Genomic DNA, 12,051 nt, shown 5'->3' with positions numbered 1-12,051 from the left:
TATTAAACATATATCATGCCAAGTTTCATGCTCGAACTCGCAGTATTTCCCTTTGAGAAAAACGAAAATCTATGTCAATGTGTTGGGCGCAAATAACACAATAATTATAAACGAACAAGAGACAAATCAGTTTCAACGGCGAAAGTAAAAGGCCATCATTCATTAAAATCCCGTCAATTCACTGCTATCAGTAGAAACATAATGTCCACTACATAGAAACTGTTTTTAGACGTTTTCGAAACATTGCGCGTTAACTTTGTTTAATTTCCTGTCCGCCGTCATGTCTAGTCTGTCATCGCGTGTATTTCCTTAATGTAAACAACACTCTGAATGGTTTTCACGACAAACGCAAGAGATTTCCTGTAACCTTAATGTTTTCGGTTCACCAAAACGCTTTAAGTTCGTTAAGACTCAATAATGGCTCAACTTGGAATGCTGTTTAGCATTAAGGACGTTAAAGGACTGTAAATTAATCGAGTTGAAATATCTTGAAGTAAATCAAGATCGCGTCCTTATTCTAATTTGGCAAACAGCCGACCTCCGTTCAAGTTCAAGAAGTCGAGAGGTTAATTCGGCAATGTATTACCGGTACAACAACAAAATCAAACCGAGGTCACAAAAGTGTAAGTTTAAAAGTGTAGTGGCAAGTCCCAAATAAATTTCGCCTATATAAAATGGAAACAAGAAGTGAAACGCACTGCCCCGAAACAAATAAACAAAATATTAATACGACTAATTTAATCCGAAAATGTTACAGAAAACATACCTAAAAGCCGTCGATTCCCCTCAATACCACTCCACATTGCCTTAAAGAGCCCAAGCTTTCTGCTGTAAGAATCAGGGGCCCCAGGAATCTGTTTTTATCATATCGGCAACCATGCTGCGTGGCTGATATTCGAGACTCAGTAAAAGTTGTCACACAACCGTACGAGCAGCCCAGTCACGCTTTCACTGCTCTTGCGCAAATGTCCAACATTTCGCAATTTACCTAAACTGATTACAAGTTTAAAGTAGTGACAGTAGATTGAAATGCGCTTCTTAAAGCTGACCTATCCAGGAGCAATTATTTCTTGTTCTTGAATGGCTCTTAGTTGTAGCTACAGTCGGGAAGGGGGGGGGGGGGGGGAGAGGGTACTCCTGGAAACTTCGGATATCTGTATGCCGTGGAAGATTAAGTGGTCTCCAGCTCTTAACGCCAACACTGACACACCAGATGATTCTCGAAGTATCACAGGGATCACTAAGCTAAATAATTTTGAGTTTAGCTCCGCTGAGTCAATTACCTGTTGGCGCGCATATTGCATTGACCGTGGACAGGTGGAAAAACAGTTAAACCGGAAAAGCCTGGTGCACATTGTAATTTAGCGTTGTCCAACACGCAATCGGTCAGGTTGTAATGCTAATCGTATTTGACAGAATCTCAAGTTTTCTTTCGACACATACTGGGGTGACATACTCCTAGATGGGTGTGACCGGGAGCCATGAGTCAAGTCAGTCAACTCGCAAAGCTTGACAGAAGAGTGATAGTGAACCACTGGTGGAAGGACTGCAGATTGTCCCTACGCTTTACCCTGATAGGTCTCTGTTTTATTCTAATGAACTGATGCTGTGACAACAATACTATTTAGCTTTACGAAAATGCTAATTGTCAAGGGTTTCTTTTGCAATTTAGTTAGACATCGCTCTTTCTTTATTTTTTGCTGGAAACATCGTTCTCTAAAGGAGACTTCCGGTCATTTTCTAAAAAGGCACGAACACTGCGACCCCAACATCGGTGCTATTATCAACGGGTGTGACCGAGAAAGCGTCTGGTGATGTTTCCATGGATAGTAACCATGCATGGCAGGGGTGTATTAATGTCTTGAAGGCGGCTGTATTCGTGTCTTTCATAGCCTGTCCACTTTAGAGAGGCACTTGTCTCTGGAGAAATATACGCAGTTACTGGAGAGACATTCCCTTATGGACTTAGCCAAAATGTGCTACAAATCCTGCTTGGCGCAAGCGTTGGCGTGTTACTCAAAGCCACAATAGGTCACCAAGAAGCCCTTGTTGTTTCAAAAGAGGGTTGGGCTCTCAGGGCAGTCAGTGACAAGCAGCAATCGTATCTTGTGGCAAAATTCCGCACTGGTCAAACGACAGGCCGAAAGCTTGACGCCGAAATGGTGGCGCGGGAAATGCGCAGAGCCCAGGATCCTTATAATATTCGTCTTTTTCAGGTGCTAATTTTTCGGGGCGGGGGAGGATCGTTAAATTTTTGTAGAGAGGGAGAGGGAGTAGAGGAGGAAGGCCCTTTAGAGGAAAAACTCATGGCCGAATCGTCTCAACCTCGTTCCCAGGGTCTCTCATCTTACCGCACCCTGGAGCGTACTCCAGTCGGGCGGTAAGATGAGAGACTCTAGGAACGAGGTTTGAATCACCCTTTTGATTTGAGTCACCCTTTCCAAATTCGCTGCAACGATTAATTTACCTTTATCGACTTAAAATTAGATGATCTAATGCATTTTGTTTCCGACACTGCGCCTAGACGCAGCGCAACAGTGCCTTAACAAACTAATCACTCTAGAACATCTGAAAACATAGATCTCGCAAACAGCTTACTTTCCTGAAAATAGTTTTTCACAAAGAACTACTTATTTATGATTCTTTTATACTGCAAAAGAAACCCTTGACCACTAGCATGTTCATAAAGCTAAATGGTATCATTGTCACAGCATCAGTTCATTAGAATAAAACAGAGGCCTATCAGGGTAAAGCGTAGGGACAATCTGCAGTCCTTCCACCAGTGGTTCACTATCACTCTTCTGTTAAGCTTTGCGAGTTGACTGACTTGACTCATGGCTCCCGGCCACGCCCATCTAGGAGTATGTCACCCCAGTATGTGTCGAAAGAAAACTTGAGATTCTATCAAATACAATTAGCATTACAACCTGACCGATTGCGTGTTGGACAACGCTAAATTACAATGTGCACCAGGCTTTTCCGGTTTAACTGTTTTTCCACCTGTCCACGGTCAATGCAATATGCGCGCCAACAGGTAATTGACTCAGCGGAGCTAAACTCAAAATTATTTAGCTTAGTGATCCCTGTGATACTTCGAGAATCATCTGGTGTGTCAGTGTTGGCGTTAAGAACTGGAGATCACTTAATCTTCCACTGCATACAGATATCCGAAGTTTCCAGGAGTATCCCCTGCCCCCCCCCCCCCCCCCCCCCTTCCCGACTGTAGCTACAACTAAGAGCCATTCAAGAACAAGAAATAATTGCTCCTGGATAGGTCAGCTTTAAGAAGCGCCTTTCAATCTACTGTCACTACTTTAAACTTGTAATCAGTTTAGGTAAATTGCGAAATGTTGGACATTTGCGCAAGAGCAGTGAAAGCGTGACTGGGCTGCTCGTACGGTTGTGTGACAACTTTTACTGAGTCTCGAATATCAGCCACGCAGCATGGCTGCCGATATGATAAAAACAGATTCCTGACGCCCCTGATTCTTACAGCAGAAAGCTTGGGCTCTTTAAGGCAATGTGGAGTGGTATTGAGGGGAATCGACGGCTTTTAGGTATGTTTTCTGTAACATTTTCGCATTAAATTAGTCGTATTAATATTTTGTTTATTTGTTTCGGGTCAGAGCGTTTCACTTCTTGTTTCCATTTTAGAAAGGCGAAATTTATTTGGGACTTGCCACTACACTTTTAAACTTACACTTTTGATGACCGCGGTTTGATTTTGTTGTTGTACCGGTAATACATTGCCGAATTAACCTCTCGACTTCTTGAACTTGAACGGAGGTCGGCTGTTTGCCAAATTAGAATAAGGGCGCGATTTTGATTTGCTTCAAGATATTTCAACTCGATTAATTTACAGTCCTTTAACGTCCTTAATGCTAAACAGCATTCCAAGTTGAGCCATTATTGAGTCTTAACGAACTTAAAGCGTTTTGGTGAACCGAAAACATTAAGGTTACAGGAAATCTCTTGCGTTTGTCGTGAAAACCATTCAGAGTGTTGTTTACATTAAGGAAATACACGCGATGACAGACTAGACATGACGGCGGACAGGAAATTAAACAAAGTTAACGCGCAATGTTTCGAAAACGTCTAAAAACAGTTTTTATGTAGTAGACATTATGTTTCTACTGATAGCAGTGAATTGACGGGATTTTAATGAATGATGGCCTTTTACTTTCGCCGTTGAAACTGATTTGTCTCTTGTTCGTGTACAATTATTGTGTTATTTGCGCCCAACACATTGACGTAGATTTTCGTTTTTCTCAAAGGGAAATACTGCGAGTTCGAGCATGAAACTTGGCATGATATATGTTTAATAATGATATTTCTAGGCTGTGAAGTAAAATAATCGGAAAGTGAGGTACCAGATGCATTTTTATGCTGTTAAACATGACCTATATTTTGCCGTTATTTTTCACACGCTTCATAGATGTTTTTAAAATGGTTCGGAAAACCACTATATCAACATCTCTGAGATTAGTTTAAAACGAGGAATAAATTAGAGTGGTTGTTCCACATTTGTGTGAAGTTTGAAGTCAATTGAATTTATTTTAAGACTTTGCCAGCGCTTCGTCCTCGCACCTTATTTCGGTCATTTTATTACACGAAAAACCGCACTTTGACCGCGCTTTCAAATTTTCGCGAATTTCTGAAAAATAAAAATTCGCTGGAACCTTGAAATATGATTTTTAGAATTAGGTCACCTAAGGGTATCTTTGGGCAAAATATGAGCGATTTGCCAAATGGGTCGTTGACCGGCGGTTCTCGATCCTAACAGTCAGCCATTCTTAAGGCATTTCAGAACTGTACCGTACTAATCTTTACTGGCAACTGACGAACAGGATAAACGATGCTGAACGATGTAATCCGCTTTATAATTCCTTCTTCACCAGTGAGACACTTAGATACAGTCACCACGTTGAAGTTTGCGGAGACAGATAAGAGAGGCAAGGCAATGGAAAAAGCCTTCTTAGAGGTAAGTAAGAGTTTCTCATTCTATATAATCAGCAAATAGATTGAACTTTATTCTAGCTAGTACCATATATCTGGACATTTTACTGGTCATATGATATTTCTCTTAAGAAAGTAACTCAGCGACTTTCGGGCTCAACAACAATTCAGAGTGCCAGCAAAAACTCGATGTTTAATTTTACTAGAAGAACGTCAACACCAGTACCGTGGAAAAATGAGATGAAAATTATATTAATATGCTTGAGTTAGAAATCGAGTGTACGGAAAGCAGTTACTTTATCCGAGGAGTTGACTCTCGCACATTTGCCTTTACACTCTTCATTTTTCACAAAAAAACTCTTTGTGATAAGACACGAAGAGACCGAAGACAACATGTAATTATAAAACGTTTAAACTTAGTTTTCCATTGTGAATTATTAATCTAAACACCTATTTTTCGACTTGTAATCTAAATACCTATTTTTCGACTTGTTTCTTAGAAAAATTCGAGATCACCGCTACTGGGTGGAGAGTTTCGCGCGCTCCTCTTAGTGCTTGTTTTACTTTAACGTCCAGAGGTGTGGTTGTAGTCGAGAAGTCTACTAGGCATTTCGTGCCGCATAATTTGGAAACCTATCTTAATGGTCACAGCATGCAGGTATTATGAGTACCATTCGACAATCCACTGAAAATATGAGCCTGGATGGAGTGGCGGAATAGGGTGGTTGATTTCTGTATTCACCTCAGCGCTTCTGGCTCATATGGACTCCTCAAGGACTGTGTCTGTATTCAAGCTGGGAGTGCAGGTTGTCGTTTCTGTTTTTATTTTTTTATTTTTTTTTCTTTGCACTCAAAATTCTAAAAGAACGAATAAACACTTGATCTGGGTTTTTCGGGAGCTAGTTGTACTTCTCAATAACTTGGAGGAATGAAGAAATGTGGACACAATGTCCGATTGTATGATCCACCATGAATTGGATCAGACGAACCTCTATTTTCTGTTTTGGTTTTTTGAGCCTTGAGCAATTCATGTTCCTATACAACAATATTGCCATTGGCTATTGAATTTATATTATATTTTCTTTTTGCCTCTAGAAGCACTGACAAGGTCAGGAGTAGTTTGTATGTCGAATTAATGCTTCACCTACTGCACACCATGCATAAAAACCGGTGTGCATGTTATCCATCTATTTTGTGCATGAAGAAGAAATGTTTAATTATTGGGTTAATTGAGAATGAGAAGAATTACTTCATGAATAGAAAATTTATGGATAGCGCTGAAGTTAGGCTAAAATTTGTGCGGTTATAGTTAAGTTACTAATTATTTCTTTTGTTGTTTCTAAACAGTTTATTGACTTGTAATGAATTACACAAGACAGGAAAAAGTTGCTTGCTGCATCCTCAGGATGTTCTCTGCGACGAAGCCCGTGCGATTTCCCGGTCTTAACGGACAAAGAACTTGGCTAATATCCAGCCATCTTGACCGTACGCTTCATCGGTAACCTATATTTAATGTTTTGTTGGTCTGTGTAAAACAATGGGGAATATCTAATTATGTATGGTCCTGTCTGACTTCGTAAGGTTAAGAATGACAATGTACTTTAAAGTTATTTTCTGGAATGTAATCGGCAAGCTTAAAGTTTGGTTACATATGGTTATATGAGTGTACTAAGGACTTTGTGTTTCTATCAGGAAGATGTAGGGCTCTCTGTAGGACTATATCTGTATCAGCTCAATTTTGTGAAAATGTATTATGTGGAGCTTTGTAGGCCTATGTGTGGCTATATCAAGCAATTTCAGGGCTGTAGAGTCTTGGCATGCGTGAAAAATAGCTCTCTATGACTATTTCTAACTTTTGACTGGTTTCTACCACGTTTATTCCAGACTTAATCGAAGCCTTGTTATGGGTGTTTGAATCCTCCAAACTGTGCTTAAACGCATTTTAGAACTGGAAATGAAGATAGGAGCTCCGTCACGATATCATTCATTATTTACTCGTCCGACCTTCTGTGACCTTCGGAAAACTTTGGACATCTTGGGCAACCTCCGAGAAAAATGGAGCGTTGTCGACCATCTTCGGTTATCCGACTAATTCGGCAAATCGAGCACTGTCGAAGAAGTTAACCTTTGGAAATCCCTCTGGTTCGGCGAAAAGAGCATCTTCAGTAATCTCTGATAACCTCCGGGAAAATCGAGCATTGTTGAACTTCTTCGGAAATCCGACTAATTCGGCCAATCGAACATCGTGGAAGAAAAGCCAATATTTGGAAATCCGACTAATTCGACACTTAGAACATCTTCGGTAACCTTCGGATCGGTAACCTCCGCGAAAATCCGAGCAATTCGGAAAAATCGAATACTCCCAAAGAAAATAATCTTCGGAAATTCGACTATATAATTCGGCAAATGAAACATCGTCGGTAATCTCTGGGAAAATCGAACAGTGTCCAACATCTTCGGATATCCACTATTTCGGCAAGCCGAGCTCTGTCGAAGCATGTGCAGAATATCTTCAGAATTCCGACTAGTTCGGAAAATTTCCCACCCTCTTGATTTACACACTCGCCTTAAGGCTTGCGTTTATACCGAAAAAATTCAAATGACTCGTGAGATATATTTATTCCATAAGGGGTCACTGACTCACTCTTGCACCGTTTTGTTACTTTCCAGCCGCCAAAATTCGTACATTATCCATGTCATCTGGAGCCCTAAAAAACTCAACCCAAGAAAAAAAAGTGGTGGGACTATAGCCCTTCCTCCCCCTTTTCATTTGTGGTTTTGTTCATATCTTTCAGAGCCTGAAATGCGATGCCAGTCATCTCCCGCCCTTAGCTTATCCGCGGGCGATTAGACATTTTAGGCCAACCTTTGAGCATCTTAGGAGACCCTGGGCTAGGGGCAGTTAGTCGGGACGACGCGATATTTTCTGGCGACCCGATATTTTCGGGCTAAAGTTCACTCCTTGATGTAAACTTTCGCCCGAAAATATCGCGTTCTCCGAAAATATCGCGTCGACTAGCTGCCTCTGTGTCTCCAAAGATGACCTACAGCAGGTCCACGCCTCTTGAGCCGACTGCACGAGAGGAAGACCGGCAGTTTCCTTCTCAAATTCAAGATGGCGGACGGTTATTGCTGTCCTGCAAGGAATGTGATAAAAATTGCTGTTTGCACAAAGGGAGTATTTATTCTTTTTTCTTTAAAGTAAAAATAGGCCGAAGTATAAATCCTTTTATGTTGTTTTTTCGAATACAATTCCAGCTTCCTCAACGGAAAAGGGCTGGAAAACGTGCCCCGTCACGGTACTACCTTCTTGTCTGAAGGTTAGAGACAAATTTCATTTGACAAATGTTATTTGCATGCCTAGCGATATTGTTGGAACTTTCCTCTTTCTCTAGAGTTCTAGTAGGCAAGTAAAGTAAAAGCGCTGACTGTAATTCTCACTGAGTTACAAAGTGGTTTTTGTTCGTAGGTCAGTCGGAGCAAACTCTTGAAGAAGTGGTAAAATCTATCAAGCACGTGTTCTTGTTTTGTCCGGTGAAGGAGGAGTTGGTAAAAGTACTGTTTACGACACAGATAGCATGGACTCTTTACAACAAAGGAAAGAAGGACATAGGTAGGCTGAAATCTTTGCTTTCCGTTGACTTATGGTTTACATTTCTGCATTTGCCCGCATTAAGTCATTGATTCCTACGCTGGGGGAGGGGTTGGGGAGGGGAATCGATTTTCTACGTTTCAGATTGGTCCTGTTTTCGTGTTTTACGTTTGGGAGAGAGATTTGTTATCAGAATATTGACAGTATTGGTGACGTGATGTGTGAACTGGTGACACTCGGTTATGATCACTTTGCCTTCCCACCAGCACCTTCTCAGTCTTTCTTCCCTGTACCCCAGAGTCACCCCGGTGAAATTCTGTGGATCTGCCACTGGTAACAGCTGTCTTGAAGATTTTACACAAAAAATGGTTAATCTTTGTGTTATCTCTTTATTTTCCAGGTTGGCATACTGGATGGTGACTTGCATGGACCAAGTATGCCAAGGATGATGAATGTAGAGGGAAAAGATATACACCAGTGTTCTGCTGGGTAAGTCACAATATAAAGGATCATCTTCTGAAGCCATTCCGTGGGAGCCATTCACTTAATCATGCATAGACTTAAATTTACTTTGTGTGACAGCATGCATACTTGTGTTTGATATGTACATTACAGTAAAAGAGTGTCTTTGAACTTTAGTGGCTCATTACAGGAGAATTCCTTGTCTCCAGTGTGATAGCAAGAAACTGACTTGAAGTATTGCTGCAGCTTCTCCTGCATGGATGCTGGTCTGTCAGGGGCCACTATCCTGCTTCCTTGGAACTTTTGTGGGTGAGTTTGCTGTAGAGTGATACAAACATTTTGATATTCCTGCAGACTTCCTTGTGTTGTCACGTGACAGTTGCCGGTATCCTTTTTGTTTTTAGCAATGATCGGTCACTTTCTATCGGATGTGTGTTGCAGTGACCTGGATTGCCAGATTATTGATACATCTCCAGGTATGACAACAATACATAATATGTTATTTTCAGAGGCTTGTGATGTACTGATGTGTGAGGTACAGTGGCCCAGTGGTTATTGTCGTACACTCCAGATCAATAGGTCTGGATTCAAGGCCTGTTCATGAGTCTTTGTACTGCGTTCTTAGGTGAGAGACTTGACTTGCAATGCCTCTCATCACATAGAAGGAGAAATGAGTACCAACAAGTTGTTTGGCAACCTGAACTGCAAAAATATGGGGATTAACTAGGGGGTATCCAGCAATAGGCTCGCTCCCCATTAAGGAGACTGAGGGAGAGATACTGTAACAATACTTCATACTAAGAGACTGGTTTTGACCCCCCTTGATGGAAGCAGACATAAGTTCTTTATTGTTAACTTTGCTGATAATATAATAGTGCACATTCATTTTGCAGTATGCAGTGTAATCCTATCATTATTGCTGTGTTCTAAGGTTGGTTTTGTTCAATCGAGAGACATCTGATGAGCACATTACAGTGGTAGAAAATCTGCTACATTGCAATCGAGATGGAGCAATTCTTGTTGCTACCCCTCAGGTATGCATGAAGTATACTTTATAACAAACCTTCTATAGTTGCTGTCAATTAATTAGCCTTATTTGGATTCAAGAAAGTTTACCTTTGCTAAATTTGTGTATTCTGACTAATACATTGTTGAGTTAGTCCTAACAGCATTGAAGAAAGGCCAGCCTTTCACTTAGGAATTTAGCCTTTTAATTTAGTCAATCAATTCAGGTGGAATTGGCTCTAATCATTGTTTGGCCAAAACCTGAGATTAGTTTAGTGTCAATTATTAGCAAAATTGGTCTCCAGTTTCAAAATTTTAATGCTCATTTTTTTCTCTTTGTTCTGAAAGAATATCAGTAGTTGTTCCTGGTATGGGATAATTCTCCATCTTCAATTGCTTAATAACAGAAACAGTTTTGTAAGAAATTTACAAACGTACCACAATGAACTATGTAATACTTAGCATTTGATGGATTTTTAAGAAACATTTCTGTTGTTCCTCAGGGTGTGGCAGTGTCTGACGTCAGAAGAAAACTAATGTTGTGCAAGAAAACTAAAATTCTAATCCTGGGAGAGGTGGAGAAGTGGATTTGTCTAACCTCATAGTAGTGTAAGTGTTAGCCTCCTATACAGATGCTCTTTGGAGGAAACACCCAAGGGAGGGGGGTACTCCCTTATTAGGGCTATATAGGTTTGTGTCGTGGGATAGGGTATGGTTTTTGAGGTTCTCAATCCTTAAATAGGGTATCATTTTTGTCCCATTGACATAAATTGCATTCACTGTGTGGTCCTAAGACAGGGTACCTACCTAAATTGTGTTGGCCAACATTGCAGTGGGTAAATGCCCAGCAAAATGGAAAATGCAACTTCTACACTTGATGCTTTTAAACTTCCAGTGTCACAGAAGTGAACTACAGTTGACCCATTTGTGCCATTCATAGTTTTTGTTTTTTCCTTGAATTGGATGTCATTTTCCTTGGTTCAGGCCTTAAACAGGGTATCAGTTTCTTTTGCTTTATCCTTAAATAGGGTCAGGGTTTTAAGACCTTTTGCTGCACACCTACAGTATCTGGAAGGAAACATTGCCTGACAAGTCCATTCAGAATAAATATTATGTATGTAGGAGACTGTTCCTTTATATGATATTAAAAATAATATTTAAATAATACACTATATGACTTGTTGTATTTTTTACTGTTATAGTGTACCTTCACCTAGTTCATAGTATGAAATAATAGTCCACTTTCTTTCTTTTAGGAATGCACAAATGTGTTTTTAAAAGGAGGAGGTGAAGCCTTGGCAAAGAGCTGCAATGTTCCATTTTTAGGTAAAAATACTTATTAACATCGGTAACTACACAGGAAGGGGGATAAAGGGGTTAAGGGCAATCTAGATCATGTTTCGTGGAAAATGGTCCTTTCACCATTTATTGCTACGAAAACAAAAACAAGCAGCAAAGTATATTGTCTGGAAATGCAAAGGTCTTGTTGGCTGAAAGCTTAGGGAATGTCAACCAAATTCTTTGTTGTGTCAAGCTAATCACATAGTAGAACAGATTGGTTGTGATGAGATCTAGTCGAGGGGTCATTGCAAATTGCAGAAAACTCTCACTGATGTGATGTGTTCAATTTGACATTGCAATCTGCCAGTTTCCGCCTAGGAGAGTTTTCTAGCTATATCTTGCTTTCAGATCTTGAAAGAATAATTTTTTCCTTCTTTGTAGGTTCCATCCCACTGGATCCCAGTGTAACACAATCCTTAGAAGACGGCCAAACCTTTATTGACTTGTTTCCTAACTCACATATTGACATTAAATGCAGCAAACGCAATCACTTCCAAACTGTTACAAATGGAAAGCAATGGAGATCAGTGATTGAAGGAACAAGTACTTTTTTTTAAAAAAATGGTTGTTGAGTAGGTGGCATTTATTATTATTCAGCAGGACAAACGTGACTGAGATGGCCAAGGGATCAACCACTGGTTTCCCCTTACAGTGCCAGTCTCTTATCAGTCGAACAAGTGATGAGAATTACGGCA

The 12,051-nt window shown here is 40.4% G+C and overlaps 1 protein-coding gene and 1 pseudogene across 2 annotated transcripts in view; both read left to right on the top strand.

The window, feature by feature from the left end:
- LOC110066578 (NACHT, LRR and PYD domains-containing protein 12-like) overlaps positions 1–12,051 on the top strand; it is an 80,880-nt gene that overhangs the window by 53,223 nt on the left and 15,606 nt on the right. The window lies entirely within an intron of this gene.
- LOC110041442 (cytosolic Fe-S cluster assembly factor NUBP2 homolog) lies at positions 6,728–11,887 on the top strand (annotated as a pseudogene). Its single transcript, XR_016208450.1, has 8 exons — positions 6,728–8,569; positions 8,949–9,037; positions 9,188–9,319; positions 9,415–9,486; positions 9,962–10,044; positions 10,519–10,624; positions 11,272–11,341; positions 11,738–11,887. The product of XR_016208450.1 is annotated as a cytosolic Fe-S cluster assembly factor NUBP2 homolog (transcript).

This window comes from Orbicella faveolata, unplaced genomic scaffold (genome assembly GCF_042242905.1).
Source record: "Orbicella faveolata isolate gen_17 unplaced genomic scaffold, um_ofav_v1 contig_25, whole genome shotgun sequence".
NCBI lineage: Eukaryota > Metazoa > Cnidaria > Anthozoa > Scleractinia > Merulinidae > Orbicella > Orbicella faveolata.
This window is presented reverse-complemented; position numbering and strand designations above follow the sequence as displayed.